Source organism: Oncorhynchus masou, chromosome 15, assembly GCF_036934945.1.
Source record: "Oncorhynchus masou masou isolate Uvic2021 chromosome 15, UVic_Omas_1.1, whole genome shotgun sequence".
NCBI classification, from domain to species: domain Eukaryota; kingdom Metazoa; phylum Chordata; class Actinopteri; order Salmoniformes; family Salmonidae; genus Oncorhynchus; species Oncorhynchus masou.
Window position 1 is genome coordinate 52,250,985 of NC_088226.1, and position 22,381 is coordinate 52,273,365.

Sequence of the window (22,381 nt, forward strand, 5' to 3'; positions counted from 1 at the left end):
ACCCCTTCAAGGAATTTCTCAGCCTAATTAAGACCAGAACCACATTTGCTCACCTGAAAGCCCCAAAAGGTTACAAAAGGGGCTAAACAACAAACACTTCATTGAAGGAAAGAAATGCAGTTCATTATGCAATATCTTTGGTTTCAAATATGTGTCCTACCCGTTTTGTCAGAGAAAGATGTTCCTACTCTAGTTAACTAATTTGATGGATTCCAGATGAAAACAAGTTTATATTTAATCAATATTCTCTGTAGGCACCCACACGGAGGGTGTTATGAGTATGATTAACGCCGTCTTCCTTTTCTTCATCCTGATCTAGATGAATGAAGCGGTCAGTTGGTCAGACTTGGGTTGCAATGCACTTGGAATTATAAGAGATTTCTCTGCCACATCCTTCCAGGGATAGTGCAATGATACTGTGGAATTTGTGCATTTTAAAAAGCAAATAGTGATGCAAGGCAGTATTTCTGTCTGAGTAGCAACCATAGCTCTCCCTTCTTGTGCCAGACAGTACAAGGACACTAAGGTAAACAAATATGAAATAAACCACATCCGTCAAAACATTAAGCCAATATATTTGCATAATTAGTAAGGAGAAAACATTTAGTTTTACAGTTGGACATTCTCCTAAGAATGTAGCATAACAGATTCTTGGCAAGGAAATAATACACAAAAGTTCATAACTGTTGTAATTGGCTCTTCCTTTGAGGTAAGTATACAGCCATAGAGGTATTCGGAAAATGCATCAAACGGATTCCAAAAGGTTTAAGACTTCATCGATGGCAAAAAATACATAATATGGCAGATATATATATATATATATAAACAATTGTATTGATTGGTCAAAGCTACCATTCATTTAAAATGACAGAAAATAGTGCAAAACTTTTCTGTATCCGAAATGGCTGAACATAACTTACCAGGTAAGAAAATAGAGACAAATCCCAAGCCCAAAATATAAAATAAAGCAGTTTGAGCTTAACTTTAAGAGAATTATGGAATAAAAAAAATACATTAGATGAAAGAACTACAGAAAAGTGCAATGCCAGAAAAAAGAAAAAAAAGTGAAATGGATACAAAATGTTATGAGCACTTCATACAAACCTAATGAACTAAGTAGACAAATCACACTTAGTAACAAATGTAATCCCTAAAAAAGCTCAAACGTTTTAAAGTTTGAATACTGTATACTCTGTCAATGGTAGTGTATGAATGTAGATCAATTGCAACATTGACAGAAAAACACCAAATCTAATCTTGGTTTGCTTTAGTCTCTTATTATACTCCATAAGAAATCAAAGTAACTTAATTGGTGCACTAAAGATAACTACTGCAGTAGTTTCAAAATAACATACACAAAAACACATTACTCAACATAAAATATGCATAATTCAACCCTAAAGATAATTTTTACATACTTGCAGTCTAAATTGGGAGGAGATCTCACCTGTATATTCCTCCCACCTTTCATTTAGCTGCAAGAACAAAATGTACCTTCAGTTTCTAATACTAAAAGCGTGTGGTCTCTTCATGCTTATCAGCAATGGTGGCTTGCTCTTCTGGGACAAACTCAGCTTCTACTCATCAAACTCTTTAGTGCTGATCCGTCTATAAAAGGAGTGGACGGGCACAGGGGCACCAACAATGCCTGGGTATGTTATCTAGGGGAGGAAAGAAAACAGGCTCAAATCTCATACACGTCAATGTAAGCAGTTGAATTTTTTTTTATAATAATAGAAAATTGATCATGGAAGCTTTATAAAAATAAAAGCGACAGTAGTACTGTACCTGCACTTTCCTGAGGTAGGCGATGTGGTCCTGGACTGCATTCTGCAGATAGACAGGCACCTGGATGATCTCCTGGTGATGATCCATGAGGAAGGAGACCAGTCTGGTGGCCAGCAGCTCATCCAGGTCCATCTCCTCCTTACAGCCCAGCACGCAGTGAGAGAACATATGCGCCATCTGAAAACGCAATGGGATTGAATAATGGAGTTGAGGACATGTTCATTTCATGCTCTTTTTAGGTTTACCATGTTCAGTTCACGCAGAATTGTAAAACATGTTTCTCCTCACCAGTGTGTGTGTTGCTATGGCGTCATGGAGCCGAGGCAGGTCCATGTTCTGACTCATCCGGGAGATCATTCTCATCAGCAGCTGGAGCTTCCTTCGGCTGGCAGGAGCAGAAACAGGGTGCAGAGCTGCAGAGCCTCAATGGCCACCTGCTCCAACTGAGGCTGGAGGAGACCTTCACACAGAATGGGTGTGAAGTTGGCCCTTTGTACACATCAGATCATAATGATACACACAACCACTAGAACTTGAGGCTAATGAAATACATTGAAGTGACTGAAGCCTCCGTGTGATTAACTGGAAGAAATACATGTATATTGCAATGGCAAAAAAACAATTGCTTCTCACTACAGTAATAACACTTGTACAAGTTACTAAATGTAATGTCATATCTAGGCATAGGGAGTATCAAGGCAGACTTTAAACAGACCAGTTTAAAGTTCTGGAGAGCATCCATATGGATACATTTGAAATTCTTCCAGTGATAACCTTAAAGGACAATTCGATCCTCACCCCATATTAGTGAAATCCCAATGAGTAATGTTAGTCAGGTGTTAAGACATGCAAAAGCACAACACACAAGCATTCAGTTAAGATGGCGCCAAAGAGAATGGCTGGCATTTTACATTCCCGTAACCAAATTGTGCCATTTTATTCCTCTTTTGCATTGTATGTAAATAATTTTTTACAACTTATTTTGTACATAACATTGCTGCTACCGTCTCTTATGACCAAAAATAACTTCTGGACATCAGAACTGGGATTACTCACCACAAACTGGAAGAAGCTTTTTCCTTTAACGAGTCCAACAATAAAGACATACTGCTCTCCCGGGAACAGGCCTAGTGCCCCGTCATTTGTGTGAAAAGATAGCGGAAAAGAGGACTCAGATCGGGCTTCCTTTTGAGAATCCGTAGGCAAGAATCCCACTGCCATCAATTCTACTTGCTAACATGCAATCATTGGAAAATAAAATTGATGACCTATGATTATCCTACCAACGGGACATTAAGTACTGTAATATCTTATGTTTCACTGAGACGTGGCTGAACGACAACAGGGATAATAGAGCTGGAGGGATTTCCAATGCACTGGCAGAACAGAGAAGCTACGTCTGGTAAGACAAGCGGTGGGGGGTGTCTGTCAATAACAGCTGGTGCGCGATATCTAATAAAGAAGTCTTGAAGGTATTGCACCTTATGATAAGCTGTAGACCCCACTGTCTACCAAGAGAGTTCTATATTATTGATAGCAGTATATTTACCACTACAGACTGATGCTGGCACTAAGACAGCACTCAATAAGCCATAAGCAAACAAGAAAATGCTCACCCAGAAGCAGCGCTCCTAGTAGCAGGGGACTTCAATGCTGGCAAACGTAAATCAGTTTTACCAATTTTTTTACCAGCATATGCAACAAGAGGGGGGAAAAAAAATAATAACTAGACCACCTTTACACAGAGATGTAGAAGCTCTCCATTTGGCAAAACTGACCATAATTATATCCTCCTGCTTCCTGCTTACAAGCAAAACCTAAAGCAGGAAGTACCAGTGACACACTCAATACGGAAGTGGTCAGATGACGCGGATGCTACAGGACTGGTTTGCTAAGACTGGAATATGTTCTGGGATTCATCCAATGGCATTGAGGAGTATACGACCTCAGTCATCGGCTTCATCAATAAGTGCATCGACAACGTCGTCCCCAGTGACCATACGTACATATCCCAACCAGAAGACATGCATTACAAGCAACATCCGCATCGAGCTGAAGACTAGAGCTGCCGCTTTCAAGGAGCGGGGCGGCAGGGTAGCCTAGTGGTTAGAGAGTTGGACCTGTCCTGAGGTGGAGTGCACGTTCAAACCCCCGAGCTGTCGTTCTGCCCCTGAACAGGCAGTTAACCTGAACAGGCAGTTAACACTGTTCCTAGGCCGTCATTGAAAATAAGAATTTGTTCTTAACTGACTTACCTAGTTAAATAAAAGTTAAAAAAATATTATTTTTTAAAAATCTGGACGCCTATAAGAAATCCCGCTATTCCCTCAGACGAACCATCAAACAAGCAGTGTCAATACAGGATTAAAATTGAAACCTATTACACCGGCTCTGACACTCTGATGTGGCAGGGCTTGAAAACTATTACGAACTACAAAGTCCAACTGGCAAGTATCTTCATTGGTATTTTCAACTTCATCCACACAATACCTACATGTTTCAAGAACACCACCATAGTCCCTGTGCCCAAGGAAGCGAAGGTAACCTGCCTAAATTATTTCCGCCTCGTAGAGCTCACGTCAGTAGCCATGAAGTGCTTTGAAAGGCTGGTCATGGCTCACATCAACAGCATCCTCCCAAACCCACTCTTATTCGCATAGCGCCCCAACTGATCCACAGATGACGCGATCTCAAATCGCATGCCACACTGCCCTTTCCCACCTGGACAAAAGGAATACCTGCATGAGAATGCTGTTCATGGACTACAGCTCAGCGTTCAACACCATAAAGCCCACAAAGCGCATCACTAAGCTAAGGACCCTGGGACTAAACACCTCCCTCTGCAACTGGATCCTGGGACTTCATGTGCCACCCCCAGGTGGTAAGGGTAGGCAACAACACGTCTGCCAAGCTGATTTCCCCCCCCAGGGGTGTGTACTTACTCCCCTCCTGTACTCCCTGTTCACCCACAACCGCGTGGCCAAACACGACACCAACACCATCCTTAAGTTTGCTGACAACATTGGTAGACCTGATCACCAACAACGATTAGACAGCCTATAGGGAAGTGGTCAGAGAACTGGCAGTGTGGTGCCAGGAAAACAACCTCTCCTTCAATATGAGCAAGACAAAAGGAGCTGATCATGGTCTACAGGAAAAGGCGGGCTGAACAGGCCCCCATTAACATCTACGGGGCTGTAGTGGAGCGGGTGGAGAGTTAAGTTCCTTGGTGTCGACATCATCAACGAGCTATCATGGTCCAAGCAGACCATGAGTCGTGAAGAGGGCACAAAAAAACCTTTGCCCCCTCAGGAGACACAGAAGATCTGGCATGGGTCCCCAGATCCTCAAAAAGTTCTACAGCTGCACCATCGAGAGCATCCTGACCGGTTGCATCACCGCCTGGTATGTCAACTGCTCAGCATCTGACCGTAAGCTGCTACAGAGGGTAGTGTGTACGGCCCAGTACATTACTGGGGCCAAGCTTCCTGACATCCAGGACCTATATAATTGGTGGTGTTAGAGGAAAATCCATAAAATTGTCAGAGACTTCAGTCACAAGTTATATAGATTGTTTTCTCTGCTACCGCACCGCAAGCGGTACCGGAGCACCAAGTCTAGGATCACAAGGCTCCTTAACAGCTTCTACCCCCAAGCCATAAGACTGGTGAACAATTAATCAAATTGCCACCGGACTATTACATTGACACTCCCCCGCCATTTGTTTTGTACACTGCTGCTACTCGCTGTTTATCATCTATGCATAGTCACTTCATCCCTACCTACATGTACAAATGAACTCAACCTGTACCCACACACACTGATGCGGTGCCGGTACCCCCTGTAAATAGCCCCGTTATTGTCACTTATTATTTTTTACTTTAGGTTATTTAGTGAATATTTTCTTCTTGAACTGCACTGTTGGTTAAGGGCTGGTAAGTAAGCATTTCACAGGAAAGTCTACACTTGAATTCGGCACGAGACAAAGTTTGATTTGCAGACGCAGGCTTACTTTGCTTGGGACTCCGGTACCGTGCATAAGTGGACACCGAAGACAGAGCAAGGGTCGGCCTAGACAGGTCCAGAGAGCTGACAGCGCCTGCTAACAGAGGGCTCTGGTCTGAGGTGCATGCTGCTGGCCCTCAGGTTGAGCAGACTGGGGCCCCTCAGGCCAATAATGGAGGAGTCTGGCTTCATGGTGATGTCTGCTGCAAGGACATTAACACCAAAACAGCTGGCAGACATATTTCTGTGCTTAGCTATATCCAAACAGGTACCAATGCTCCTTGGGCATCTGACTGAATGAGGGGTTGTCCATTGGTAGGGAGGTGCCGATTCTGGAGCAGTGAGCGCTACCCTCTACAGAAGTCACACCTGAACTCGTGTCACAACTAGGAAGAGTTCCCATGGTGACAAAGCCTTGGGATTCAGAGTTAGGGCAGCTGTCTGGCTGAGAGTGTTTTACTCTGAGGTGGAGTGCTGTACTTGCTGCCATTGTTACTTTTGCAGGACGCCAGACTCTCGGAAGACTGGAACAACTTGAGTCGGGAGCATAAGTTGGACTCTGGCAATTCATCCAAGATTCTCTCCAGGGAACAGCTCCTGGGTCTGAGCCTAATGGACAAGGCTCCACTGCTCTCTGACCGGGACAAGCTTAGACTGCTGCCTTCAAGGACATCCTCAGAACTGTTCGGAAGGAGTTCTGGGGATCCCCAGAACTGGCCCTTCAGCCTGGCAGGCCCATCTGGGGGACCCTCCTGGTACAACCTGTCTTCAAAGCTGCATACGTGGACTGGGCATTTGAGCTGAGCACTTCCCTCATTGGTGAGTCGCCCTCATCAAAAGCCCCCTTCCGAATTAAGCTCAACAGCAGAGATTCGGTAGATTTGAATTGGTTAACAGCACTGTTCATGTGATGCTATTTTGCAGGCTGGGGGTAGCTTTGAGTAGCTGGGCACCTCTTGGTTTTTTCACTTTCCTCAGTTTTAGGAGCCAAAATGTAGACACAAAAACAAAACTTGTGAAGCCGGCAGGACAAACAAGAGTGGGCACATTTCTTGGGAGGAGGGGGGCTAAATTGGACACACGAGTTAGTAATAACACAAGTCACAGCGCAGTCGAGACATCCTCTATTATGAGGCAAATAAACCCGTTGCAGTTTCATGCTGCTTGTATTAGATATCGTCAATCTTATTGTTCAACTGGAGAGTGAAGATATGTCTCAAACAATATCTCATCCAAAATAAATTGTTTTCCCATTTACAGAGGCATTTCATAGAGAAGGATGAAAATGTAAAACACCATTCACATTACTCATATTAACTAATGTAAACCTGAATCCATTAACCACACCTGAGATGTGTACTGAGATGCGTACTCTAATTTACAAATAACTGCAAATGTTGCTAAAGATGGAGTGGAAATGACATTACGGGTGAATTGACCCTTTGCTAAGCCCCACACTGGACTTTGGGGCAACCAATGGCAGCACTCAAATGGGGAGGGGGGCACTTGCTACTGTTTATTCCTGAAATGCAGAGTCTGTTGGAGTATTCTTCCAATCTGAAATTATACTTTACATTGTTATATTATACGTTACATTGTTTGCTAGCTCTGCTGGTTAGCTAGCCAAGTCTCATAGACCACCAAACATTGCCAATGCTAGTCAGCCACTCAATATAACTTGTTTTCTCTAAATGCATGTTAACCAGTCAAGTTATGAATACAACTCCCATCTGCTGTCAACATCAGGGTATGATTTGAGAGCTCTAGCTACTTAGCGCCATGCTGAGTGAATTCAGAGCCATTCAATGGCTAGCCACACTACCAGGTCATGTGAAGCAATTGTAATGACAGTCCACCACAACATATCCAATTTCCTGATTAGCAAGGGGTAGTCGGTCTTTTAATACACAATGAAATTGAACAGCTTGAGCTCAACAGTAACCAAAGGGGGCAGGGCTTAGAGAAGGGTAAATTTAATCCAGATTTTAGTAACAGGTTAGGGAGGAACAGAGAAACCATTGAAATTGAGTGTCATACAATTTCACCTTTGACAATAATGCATTTAATTCAAAGGTTTGTCAAATGTATACATACCCAATATGTTGACAAACAACTTGTAGTATTCAGATGTGAGAATTGGCCGAGGGATGCTATAGAAGTAGTCAGAGACCGTTTTAAACGCATCCCTCTCAAACCCAGGATAGGATGGCTGGCTGGCATCATACTTCGGCCCTAGAATGGTATGGGTGATATTTGACATGTTGGTCTGAAACAAAAACTCTCATATTGAGTCTTGTTTCATATCAGGGGAAATATTCATACAATACACACAAAAAAGTAACTTACAGTTTGCAAGACCTTGCAAGACCTTGCAAAAAAAGCTTCAATGAGGCCCGGCAGGCCGCACTGAAATTGGTTACTTTTCCTCGCCGTCGAAATTTGCAAATTAAGTCCCATTTATTGTTTTTGGATTTAATGCTCTTTGACTGTCTAGCTTTCATTTAGGTGATTATTAGCGAGCTGGACACAGTCAAGAAACTATGAATGTACGTCCTTTATCATTTCTACACACCCGTAAGTCGGATTGGACCCCCTAGCGGGCTGGATCTGGCCTGCGGGCTGTATGTTTGATACCCCTGGTCTACACTGTGTAGACAGAGTGCAGATATAAAATCAGACCTACCCGTCGTATCCTCAAGTGTAACAACCCCATGCTTGTTCACAATGGTCATGTTGTACACAATGTTTTGAGGATTGACGTGTCTTGGATCCAAAACATCCTCAAGTGAGGTTGTGACGACCCTCCCACTCTGTCTGCCGTATTCTGTGATTGTTCTTGTTTCCTTGTTAGGATGCCGGTGGGTGGAGTTGGGGAGGGTCGTCAGCTACATGGGAAACACCTGGGCCAGGTGTGTCCCAGGATAAATAGACCTCTTCCACATTCATGGAGGAGACTCTCCATGCAGACACCTTTGTAGATTGTGTTGTGGTTCTTGGTGGCCGTTTGTTTGCATTGGCACCTTTCAACACCTTGCATTATCACATTCATGCCTGCAAAACACTCACTTACACTACTGATTACTGATTAAACACACCATTGTATATTTTCCTTAGTTTCTTTGGTTAATAAATATATATTTTGTTACTCCTTATCTCCACGTTGTCTCCCTTTGTTACGGGCTTTGAGCCGGTTCGTGACAAGTGGGGGCTCTTCCGGGATTTTTGAACTATTGGTTTGGGAGACCGTGAAGGTACGTGTTTGGTTTGCATATTGTGTTTGAGTTTGATAGGCCCAGTATTGGTTGCTTTTGTTGCTTGGTTTGTGTGCTGCGTTGGAGAGAGATAATGGTTAGTTTCCAGGCCCTGCCTAGCCTGAACTCTTGTTCTGCTTTCTATTGGGAAGTCAGTCTGAGGAGGTGAGTAAATCGGCTGTGTACCTCGGTAGGAGATTTGTGTAGGGTAGTGGAACTTGCTACCTGGAGCTATAGCCTTTTACCCCTGATAGGCTTAGCGACGTGTTTCATTTTTGGACATGTTTGGCATGGTTAAATGTTTGTTATTTTTGTGTGGTCTGTGGACTGAGCAGTTGTCTCGGGGGCACATCCGTGGCTTGGTGGAATTTTCCAGCATGCTGGGGAGTTTTTCCTTGCCAGCGGGCTACAGTGCGTAAATTCCCACCTCAAATCTGCACGAAGACTAGAGTTGAGTTATTGTAGGTTTGGGGAAGCTCCATATCTCATCTCTCTTCTGTGGTGCTCAGGGTGATTGTCATTTCTCTGGTTGTGGTCTGATGTGCTCAGCAGAGGGGTTGAGCAAGATTATTTACTTTACTTATGACTATGGTGTCTCATGTACACAAGTTCATTCGCTTTCCATCAGAGGACCTGTTAGAATTATGTACTAAAGAACAGCTGTTGCAGATGGCTGAACACTACAAGGTTAAATGATTGAAATTAGTGAAATTCTTAATCGTTGGAAGTGACTATGAATCGTTGGAAGTGACTATGAATCGTTGGAAGTGACTATGAATCGCTGGAAGTGACTATGAATCATTGGGAGTTGCAAAAATGAAGGACCCTGATATTCTTTTCGTTGGAGTTTGTAGCTGTTGTGGTCTTTTGTGCCATGTTACTGAATGTTTACGTGACTGACCATTGGTTGGGGTTGTCATCTATCTTTCCTGTCTGTTCCCTCCTGGTCTTGTTTTCTTTCCTCTTAAATATTGCTTCCCATGCGCAAAGGTTGCTGAGGTCTGGGGAGGAGGTTGGTTGGTGCAGGTGGAGGTGTGAACACATAACCCCTCATCAATTTGGGACTGCAGAGGCTGTGTCAATTTGGGACTGCAGAGGCTGTGTCAATTTGGGACTGCAGAGGCTGTGTCAATTTGGGACTGCAGAGGCTGTGTCAATTTGGGACTGCAGAGGCTGTGTCAATTTGGGACTGCAGAGGCTGGTATGTTCCGGGGTCCTTGTTGGTCCCCGGTTTTATGGGGGGGAATGTGACGACCCTCCCACTCTGTCTGCCGTATTCTGTGTTTGTTCTTGTTTCCTTGTTAGGATGCCGGTGGGCGGAGTTGGGGAGGGTCGTCAGCTACATGGGAAACACCTGGGCCAGGTGTGTCCCAGGATAAATAGACCTCTTCCACATTCATGGAGGAGACTCTCTCCATGCAGACACCTTTGTAGATTGTGTTGTGGTTCTTGGTGGCCGTTTGTTTGCATTGGCACCTTTCAACACCTTGCATTATCACATTCATGCCTGCAAAACACTCACTTACACTACTGATTACTGATTAAACACACCATTGTATATTTTCCTTAGTTTCTTTGGTTAAGGAGTAACAAAATATATATTTATTATCTCCACGTTGTCTCCCTTTGTTACGGGCTTTGAGCCGGTTCGTGACAAGGTCAATCCCAATGTTCTCTGCAGGCTGAAAACATGAAATGGCAATAGATTAAGGATCTAACCATTCAAACTTTTGAGAAGAATTTAAGAGGGGAACTTACTGTGTGAGAGTGATGCCTCTCCAAACATCCTGGATTTCTTCCTCTGTTAGTACTCTGCGCTGTACCACTTCGCTCACAGGCTCAGGCTCCATATCTTGTTTTGAGCGAACCACATTTTCCTGTGAAAAATAATAATGCATCTGTCAATTATGTAGACAAGTGAGGAAGTCATACCAGAGACACTGCGGTTGCCCGGCTACCCATCCACAGCGCTCCGGCCAAACAAATGATAGAGGACTCGTGCTCAAAAGCTTGTTTAAGCAGGAGAAGCTCCATTGAGGACTTCCACAATTTTCAAGTATTCAAATGGGTGAGACTTCCTATGGATCTGATAATTCCATCCAGGTCATCAGGAGGGATCTGCCAATGAATTACACTCGTGAGCAAACATTCGATATCTGCAGGTGGCGGTAATTCATCAACCTTGGCTTTATACCTGTTCCAAACACACTCCAGGTGGCAGTATGCACCATTTCAGTTTGTTTACCAACTCAGAAGTAGAAGAAAATGGACTACTTCAAAAATGGAGATGGCCTCAATGGTGCTGCCCGTGTGCTCACAAACACCATAATGGGACAGATGCAGAGTCATCGATCATTCAACAGTCTGGATTTGCCTCCCTCCCCGACAACTTCTGGAATGCGAAACACTGACTGTTCTGATTGGTCCCGGAAACCAATGGGTTGGGCCATAACTGGCCTACATGATGTTGTTATCAACTTTGATACTCATTCTCAGATGTTAGAGACGATCCAATCGCTGATGAATTTTTGTACAATGGCCTTCATGTTGACTTCATGTATACTACATGACCAAAAGTATGTGGACACCAGCTTATTGACCATCTCATTCCATAAATCATGGGCATTAATATGGAGTTGGTCCCCCTTTGCTGCTATAAAAAGCCTCCACTCTTCTACGAAGGCTTTCCACTAGATGTTGGAACATTGCTGCAGGGACTTGCTTCCATTCAGCCACAAGAGCATTAGTGAGGTCGGGCACGGATATTGGGTGACCAGGCCTGGCTTGCAGTCGGCATGCCAATTCATCCATACGGTGTTCGATTGGGTTGAGGTCAAGGTTCTGCAGGCAAGTCAACTTCTTCCACACTGATCAACAACAACAATTTCTGTATGGACCTCGCTTTGTGCATGGGGGCATTGTCATGCTGAAACAAGAAAGGGGGATACCTAGTCAGTTGTACAACAGTGCCTTCAACTGAAATGTGTCTTCTGCATTTAACCCCCTCTGAATCAGAGAGGTGCGGGGGGCTACCTTAAAATCGACATCCACGTCTTTGGCACCCGGGGAACAGTGGGCTAACTGCCTTGCTCAGGGGCAGAAGGACAGATTTTTACCTTTCGGTTACTGGCCCAACGCTCTAACCACTAGGCTACCTGCCGTCCTCCTACAAACTGTTGCCGCAAAGTTGGAAGCACAGAATCATCTAGAGTTAAGATTTCCCTTCACTGGAACTAAGGGGCCTAGTCTAACCATGAAAAACAGGCTCAGACCATTATTCCTTCTCCACCAACTGTGCCTGGTGATCTTAGGCTTGTGTGCGGCTACTTAGCCATGGAAACCCATTTCATGAAGCTCCTGACAAACAGTTATTGTGCCGACATTGCTTCCAGAAGCAGTTTGGAACTCGGTAGTGGGTGTTGCAACCGAGGACAGACGATTATTATGCGCTTCAGGATTCGGCAGTTCCGGTTCTGTGAGCTTATGTGGCAGACCACTTTGCGGCCAAGACGTTTTCCACTTCACAATAACAGCACTTACAGTTGACCGGGACAGCTCTAACAGGGCAGAAATTTGATTAACTAACTTGTGGGCAAGGTGGCATCTTATTACAGTGCCACATTGAAAGTAACTGAACTCTTCAGTAAGGCCATTCTACTGCCAGTGTTTGTCTCTGGAGAATGATTGGCTGTGTGCTCAATTTTATACACCCGTCAGACACGGGTATGGCTGAAATAGGCAAATCCACTAATTTGAAGGAGTGTCCAGCGGAATTAAACTCAGGATGAGTCATCAGGCCATAATAGGGTTACATTTATAACATCAACGGTAATTACTACAGTATCTTTGTCCAGTTTCTTGGAACTCCTACATTTGAAGCCTTCCTTTTCCCTCATTGAGAAACTCTTCTTTACTGATGCAGGCCCTGACGTAAGTGGGCAATGGGGAATTCCCTTCAAAAGAGAAGGGAACCTAGGACATTCCAGGTGAAATTATTTAAATACATTTGTGAAATCAAATGTATTGTCAATCACATACACAGTAAGGAAAAGTGTCAGACAAATATCAACAGCAAGTATGCTTTGATACTGCATGTTTACAGATTCTACAATTCAAAAGAAATTCACCAAATAGATAAATTTACATGTAGAGATGGCAGTTGTCCTCGAAATCTTCGGAACCCCATCTGCCCTTTACATCCTCTATCACATGATTCATGAGGAACTTCTTCAGCAGCTGGACAGTCTGTTGCCTGGTGACATCTGGTCCGAAGTTACTATTGTTCCTGAGCAGTTCATGCAACCAGTCGACAGCTGCCACAGCAGTAAAACAGTTCACATACACTCTGAAGTGCTGCCGATATTTTCGCAGAGGCATTCCTGTTAAGGGAATTTTTATCAATGATGACTAATTATGTATACATTTCAATCAGGACTGACTAATTCGAATACTATTATGTTACTGTACATGTACTAATCAGAATATTAAATGTTACTGTATATGTATGAGTTTTCATTCTTGATCCCAGTACTGAAAATAATGTGTGTATGAACGTGGGCAAAAGTTAGAACAATGACTGTCTGTTCCTTGGTACAAATGAATCAGACTGGCTAGAGTTCTTATCTACACAATAAAACCTTGACTCGTAAATTATATTAAATTGGTAGGGAGGCGGATGTGGGAAGGCTGGAGAGACAGCCTTTCTACTGGAACGGATATGGCACGGATTGGGGCTGGAACTAAGGACGTAATTTTCAGTTTATAACCTGTGGTAACCTGTATTGTGGCAGTACTCTCTTGATTAAAGGCTGATACTTGACTTTTAAGACCGGGCTCTGTCCATTCCTATAAAATAAGGGTCTTACAAATTCTTATGAATTGACAGTGTTTAATTTGAATTGGAAATTAAAACAGAGGAATTAAATTCCTTCAACTATTCCCGCTCGGACAGCTTTGCAACTTCATTCCACTGCAAATGGAAAATGTAAGTAGCTGTATGCATGCATGCCTACAGTACTTTCTAAAAGATTAGCTAATTATCTGTAACATTGTATTTGGGTTGAAGTCCCAAAAAGGTGATTTGTGTGATATTACTTTTAGCACACTAGGAGGTTGGAATACTATTGTGAAAAAGATGTCGTTTTAGTGTGAGAGCTGTTTGAAAAGACTGAGTTTTGGCCTGCCTGGGGACATAAATTAGTTAATAGACCAATAAGAAAGACAGTTCCAAAACTCTGCCTATAGGGCTCCGAAAGGACACGCCCTTCTGCCCACAATTTCGGTTCTGAAACTGACACTCACTCATTTGTAGCATACTAATTTCAACAACATGTGGGCGCGTGTTTCCAAACATTGAATGGGTACAAAAATAATACATATATATATAAAAAACATTTTTTACTGAGACGAAAAGTCAAGGCTATGTAGATACCAGAGTTAGTTGTCGTACAAACTACTCATCCTGCGAACACATGACGGCACTCAATAACTGCTGTATTGTCCAATCACAGCAGCTACAAGTCACTTAAACTGTTAGCGAACAGGTCATGTCACATCATGTGTTCAATAACAGATCGTTGGACAATAGAGACCGCAAAGCTCATGCTAGTGTAGGTTTTAGTGTTCTTTGAAACAGAAACTGACAGTACAAACATCATTTCCCAACACAGAGGTTGGAACTCTCATAACCGATGGGCACTACATCAACATACAAATTGTTTAGCAAACGTCTACATTACAGAGTAATATCGCCAATATTTGATATCACTACGGGTTTGGCTATTTTAAGGTAGTCATAGTTGCTCTCGCCGACGCATATTCACCTCGATATTTACACGCTATTGCGTGAGGAGCACGAGTATGTTATATACAGTCCCGCCGGTTGGATAACTTCAAGTTGTCACCCTTTTGCGCTAAACCCGACGAGCCTGACTTTTCCGCGTTATGGGCTGCGCGTCAGCCGCCTTCCTTCCGACCGGAGGCCTTACAGGCGACATAACCACGATGCAACACACTCGTGGCGAAAATTCCCACATACTCCTCACGTCTAGCGCTTTAACCCAGCCTTGGTAGAACGAGCGGATGTTCGGCGTAACCAACGGACTTCCCTAGTGATTGGCCCTTTCGGAACGCTCCGAACCGGCGACGGAAGGGGGGTAAATTGGTACTTCAAGGGGTCCCTTGGCCCAGCCTGCACTCCTTGGAGCACACCACGCACTGGGTCAAGATGAGAAGATTTCACCAGTGGTACCCAACCCACTGGCGGACCCTTTTTTCGGTTCGCAGGAAGGGCATCCTGCCTTACTCAGCACACTTTTTGATCACTTCTCTCTCTATCGTCCGCTCGAGATCAGGTTGTTTCCGGCCTACTCGCATTCGATACGATCATCTTCCACCGCAACTCCATATTCCACTCACCCCGCCCACCCACTGGGAAACCGTAAACCAGCCCTTTATTGAGCTTAAACTATTTGACAATGATAGGGGTGATGGGTAGGTATTTGTATACCTTCTCCCTCCTCCCAGAAACTGACAGTACAAACATCATTTCTCAACACAGAGGTTGGAACTCTCATAACCGATGGGCACTACATCAACATACAAATTGTTTAGCAAACGTCTACATTACAGAGTAATATCGCCAATATTTGATATCACTACGGGTTTCGTGGATTGAGAATCCATGTCCGGAATCGCTTGTTGCAGCTCTAACAGCTAGTTTTCCCCTCCCCACTCAGACCACTCCCAGACAGTAATAGTACATTTTTAACGTAACCTTTAACTAGGCAAGTCAGTTAAGAACAAATTCTTATTCACAATGACAGCCTATCCTGGCCTGCACTGGGCCAAATGTGCCGCCCTTTGGGACTCCCAATCACAGCCAGATGTGATACAGCCTGGATTCGAACCAGGGACTGTAGTGACTCCTCTTGCACTGACATGCAGTGCCTTCGACCATTTTTCTTTCTTGTTTACCATTTTAATTGAAAACAATCACAGTAAGGTACTTAATTGTTACGCAGAAATAACTTGATATTGAGATAAAAACAGCTACATTGGAACTTTAAACTATGTAGTTAAGCTGATTAAGGCACATCCTAAAACATTGGCAAGCAAGCAAACTATCGGGACAGAGGCATATACACAGAGTATACAAAACACCTTCTTAATATTGAGTATATTTGCCCTCAGAACAGCCTCAATTCATCAGGGCATAGACTTTACAAGGTGTTGAAAGCATTCCCAATTAGCATTAAAATATTCCCCATGTAATGTTATGTACCTGAATGTCTAGAATGAGCATTATGATGCATTTATGTTACACTTCAACATTCTATGGCAGCCATGTTAGCTCCCCATTAAATATTCCCCATGTAATGTTAAACACAATAATCTGGGTGGTTCAAGCCCTGAATGCGGATTTGCTGACAGCCTTGGTTTATCAGACCGTATAAACTCACCCCATTCCGTACAAATGTGCGCAATCGCAACATTCAAACGAGGCTACACAGAAAACTAATGGGACTGTAGCGACTGTGTTGACTTCAAAATCGGGGGTGTGAACTAGGTTTCTATTCAAGCGCTGATCGACATGGTAATGGCTCTATAGTATTGGAGAAAAGTTGAAAAAAAAACAGACCCTCCATTACATCGTGTCATGTCGTAACGTACAGCACGAATAAAGCAACTATTTCTGTCTTACAATCTCTCTCCACCAGGAGTAGCACTTCTCTCATCCTTTAAAAACAAGAAGTGGACAGTGACTGGGGTAGTCATTTTTTGCATCATCATGCTCAAAGCCTCTGTTTACTTCTAAGATCACTTTAGCACCGCCCTAAAAACCCGATTCAAATTCGACACAAACCTTCAAATAGGTATGTAATGACACATTATATAAACTCTTTATAGAGTTTTATTTACATTTCAGAAGTGATAAGTTGGACAGAGAGTGAAAAAAAGCAATTTTCCCACACATCATCTCTCCTTCTCACTATCACACATTAGTTTCGCTTCCCCATCCGCCATTTTTAAAAAGACCCGACGGGGCTCATTGCCTGCTTGAATTATGCAGAAACGGGCAGTGTTTAGGTCATGTAATTGATTCTGTTGGAAAAGAAAGAAATTGTGCTTTACAATGGTATTGACATTACAGTTGATCTGGAAGTATTACGTTTTTGGGGCGCTAAAATAAAGGCAATTGTACGGGTTACCATAGGTATGACAAAACATTTGTTGTAGTGTTCTAATTATATTAGTTTATAATAGCAATAAAGGTGCCCTCGTGTTTCCCAGACGAAACAGGAAGTTAGAGTGCATATACTAAGACACCTGTGACATTTTTGTTGGATTTGGGCTTTGTTGTGACTTTCGGTTGTTCGGCTGACCTCAAGAAAACTGTGTGCCCGAAGTTCGGGAGCCGAAGTCAACGCCCCATCGTCCATGATTAGTCAACTGTAGGGATTATTTAATAAAGTAGTCATTCAACGAGAGACAATACAGTGCCAACCATTTTAGTTAGATGCAAAATTTCGCAACTAAGATTTACGACAAAAACATAACAATTAATGACCGAATTCTTGAGTTACCTTAGATTAATTCTGACTATTTTGAGGAAGTGGATACTGCCTACGACGTCTCAAAATTGACAAATAGTACTGTTCGTGTTTTTTTTTACTTTTCAAGCGTTATTTTAAGGGAGTATGCAAACAATAGGTTCGCATAGCCAACATCAGCCGAACTGAAACATGCTGATATCTTCAGGCACCTCGGGGTTCGTGGTATTTGACCAATATACCACGGCTAAGGTATCCAGGCACTCAACGTTGCGAAAGAGCAACCCGTACGCTTCGAACACATCGACCGCTCTTTGCATTTTGGTACAAATTGAAACGCTGCGTTTGCATTGCGTTCCGTGTAGAGCATACGGTCAAACTATGTTTAGACGGCTTGACAGAAATGGTAGCAGAAAGTCAATGTCGAACTTTTGTAGCATACATATCCGGTTGATGCTGGTACTATTTGCGCAATGATTACTGTCGGTGTTCGAAGCGTCAGCCATGGTATATTGTATATTGGCCACATACTACTACCCCCGCGCCCCCTTTCTGCATGTTTAGTAATAAAATTATATTCAACATTGTAAAAGAAGGCCTAATTATTCGTAAGGCTCTGTATCGAGAACTTTACTGCTAATCCTAACATATTGTTGGCTCGGGGTTGTCTGTATGGCTAAACATTAAACATAAAATACAGTGTTGTTTTGCATTTTGAGTGATCTGCATAGATCTTAGTTAACTACTTCCCAGTCAACTTGCAGCATTATTTCACCACATTGTACTGGCTAGCAAGCTAATTTAACGGTCAACTTCATAACAATAAAAGATTACCAGTTTTGTCGCCCTGTAAGGACCGGGAGTGACAAGCGAACTCATAATATTGAAGCTTTGAAATGGAAGACAATCAACATGCAAAAGCACACATTGTCTTAGTTTGCTGCTAGCAGGGGCCAACTTGCCACATTCTCAACGGCGCCGAAGTCACAGATCGAATAAAGAGTTCACTGGCGTACCACACTATTTAAATGATGAGCCTTGTTCTGGAGGCAGCTGATTGAACATTTGTCACGTGACTATCCATAGGCGGACAAATTCAATAAAAGAGTACTGTACAAATAGGTGAGACCTTTGACAAGACTCATGAGTGATTATGCCAACATGGGCAACAATGTATCAAATCTCCTCAGAGATGATCAAAATGATATATCATGTAGCAGTGAATTCTGAGAAACATAATTTATAGTGAAACATTGAATGTAGACTGCCACCTGGTGCATGCACTATGACCCTACAACCAACAAAGCAGTACATACAGTAAGCCACTACAAGCTGTTGTTTTGGCTTAGTTTAGTTAACAACATTTAGTTATAGCCTAAACATACCTACAGTGAGCCAGTACTGTAAACATTAGCATATATAAAATATATGCCTGCAGGAATAACTTATTGAATGACATGTTACCATTCATGACACATTCAGTAACTGATCACAAACAATCTGGTAGTTACTGTTCTTTGATGTTTTATTTATTTAACTAGGCAAGTCAGTTAAGAACAAATTCTTACTTCCCCCAGCCAAACCCAGACAACACTGGGCATCCCAATCACAGTCAGATGTGATGCTGCCTGGATTTCAACCAGGTACTGCAGTGACACTGGAATGCAGTGGCGTAGACCACTGCGCCACTCGGGAGCCCAAGTTGGATGTGATTGGCATCCAACTTTGGTACTGAATTTTTTGTTGTTGTCTAAATTGTCTACAATAAAGCTGCCCATTAAAAGCTGCAGGCTAAATTGTGCAGATGGTCATAAATATTACATTGGAAATGAAACTCCAATATTGAAAGAAGGAAGAAAATGAGGTGTTAAAGGCCCTGTACAGTCAAACGTGATTTTCCTGTGTTTTATATATATTTCCACACTATGAAGTTGGCATAAGACCTGATTTCAAATGCATGTGTATTTGAGTATCTGTTATTACAAATATTTTTCTGTCTATTTGAGTATTTTCAATTACACAACCCAAAATCAGTACAGTTATTTGAGTATTTTATTTATTTTTTATTAAACCTTAATTTAACTAGGCAAGTCAGTTAAGAACAAATTCTTATTGACAATGATGGCCTACATTTTAATGGTTATTTGTAGAAACCAAATAGTTGATGGAATTGTATTTAATAGGATTTTCAAATACAGTGCCTTGCGAAAGTATTTGGCCCCCTTGAACTTTGCGACCTTTTGCCACATTTCAGGCTTCAAACATAAAGATATAAAACTGTATTTTTTTGTGAAGAATCAACAACAAGTGGGACACAATCATGAAGTGGAACGACATTTATTGGATATTTCAAACTTTTTTAACAAATCAAAAACTGAAAAATTGGGCGTGCAAAATTATTCAGCCCCTTTACTTTCAGTGCAGCAAACTCTCTCCAGAAGTTCAGTGAGGATCTCTGAATGATCCAATGTTGACCTAAATGACGAATGATGATAAATACAATCCTCCTGTGTGTAATCAAGTCTCCGTATAAATGCACCTGCACTGTGATAGTCTCAGAGGTCCGTTAAAAACGCAGAGAGCATCATGAAGAACAAGGAACACACCAGGCAGGTCCGAGATACTGTTGTGAAGAAGTTTAAAGCCGGATTTGGATACAAAAAGATTTCCCAAGCTTTAAACATCCCAAGGAGCACTGTGCAAGCGATAATATTGAAATGGAAGGAGTATCAGACCACTGCAAATCTACCAAGACCTGGCCGTCCCTCTAAACTTTCAGCTCATACAAGGAGAAGACTGATCAGAGATGCAGCCAAGAGGCCCATGATCACTCTGGATGAACTGCAGAGATCTACAGCTGAGGTGGGAGACTCTGTCCATAGGACAACAATCAGTCGTATATTGCACAAATCTGGCCTTTATGGAAGAGTGGCAAGAAGAAAGCCATTTCTTAAATATATCCATAAAAGGTGTCGTTTAAAGTTTGCTTGAGAAATTTAAATTTAAATTCTTGCTTGAGAAATTGCTATTTGCTAAGAAGTTATTTTTATTAATTTTGAAAATGTAAATTGAAAACAATCCCAGTAAGGTACTTCATTGTTACCCAGAAATGTTTTGACATTGAGATAAAAATGGCTGTATTGGAACTTTAAGAAATGGGTTTTGGGGAACAGATCTGCTGAGCTGAAAGCTTACTAGTGTGGTTCTCTCTGATCAGATCTTCAGAGGAGGCAGCTTCAGAACTCCATACAGTCCCTCCTGCTGAGTTGTGCAGGACAGAAACCTCTAATACTATCATCTCATCACCGAGGGCCTCCACTATCCAGGGTTACTGCCTGGTTCCCGTAGACAAGTCCTCCCTTGTCTAATAGTAATATTATTCTTCAACTTAACTCTGGATTCTAATCATATTTTGCAATATTGAATTATGGGTGCACCTTTCCTCAGGACATGGGAAAGGTAGTAACACAGCAGGGAACTGTTGTGTGGGAATAACAACTGTAATCGTGTGTATGAAGCTATAGAATGTTTTTACCCCTGTGCAATATCAGGATAACAATAACAATATGTTATTTGGGTATTATGGTAATCATTTGTTGTTGCATATATCTTCGTAAAACCTTTGAAAAACAACAATATGTTGAGGGTGGGGAGAGTTTGACAGATGGGTGGGAAAATAAAGGAAGTCACTCTACTTTGTATAACAAAAGGCCTGGGTGAGTTAAATTACAGTGGGACACAGCTGGATAGCAACACGATGTGTAAATCATCTAATGAGGCCCTCTCCTTTTGTCTCTTTAAAAATGTTTCTGAACTATGCTTCTAACATTTTCTAATGAACTAATAAACCAATGTGTATAGCAATTTTGACTTGTTTTTTCTTTTCCTTCTTTTTTGCAAAATAGCACAAAGAAAACAGTGATATTATATAAATGGTTTTCTCTAGGTTTATAACAACCACCTCCTGCAGTATGTTATCCAGTTAGGCATTGCTGTGACACAAAATATGAAAGTAAATAAAAGGAGGTTAGATACACATGATTTAGATCTGCAGCAGAGCACAGTCTACTGCAGTAGAGAGGTATATGACATATATGGACATAAGTGAAGGCAGGGGCGAAATTAAGGCGTCACCATGCTTCCTAGCCGAAACAGTTCCTCCATATATTATGAAGACATTTTGTGACGTTTTTGTTAATATTGGACACAATATTTTTTCTGGAGGCAACCCGAAGTCCGGAGCCAAAGTCTACGCACCTTCCTCGGTGATTGGTCAACAGCAGGGATTCTTCAATAAAGTCTTTGTCATTCAACGAGAGACGACTCGTTTTCCTGCAAATGAAAAATACTGCACCAGGCATCTTAGTTACATGTAAAAGATCTCTTCGGCAAAAATGTCAAAATTAATGACAGATTTCTTGAGTTATCTTAGATTCATCCAAACTATTTTAAGGGAGCGCATACTGGCTACGGCGTCTCAAAATGGACAAACAGTACTATTGCCGCTTTTTCTAATTTTTTTCACTGAGATCTTTTAAGGGAGTATGTGAGCACACTTGTTCGGTTCGGCCAGCCACTTGGCTAGGCGCCAGCCATACTGAGGCATGCCGACGCCTTTTTATTTTATTTTAATTTTAATTTTATTTCACCTTTATTTAACCAGGTAGGCTAGTTGAGAACACGTTCTCATTTGCAACTGCGACCTGGCCAAGATAAAGCATAGCAGTGTGAACAGACAACACAGAGTTACACATGGAGTAAACAATAAACAAGTCAATAACACAG

The 22,381-nt window shown here is 42.3% G+C and overlaps 2 pseudogenes; both read right to left on the minus strand.

Annotated features, from left to right (window-relative positions):
• Positions 1-557: 557 nt before the first annotated feature.
• On the minus strand, positions 558-22,064 carry LOC135556427 (DEP domain-containing protein 1A-like; annotated as a pseudogene).
• On the minus strand, positions 2,257-7,574 carry LOC135555194 (DEP domain-containing protein 1A-like; annotated as a pseudogene).
• Positions 22,065-22,381: the final 317 nt, after the last annotated feature.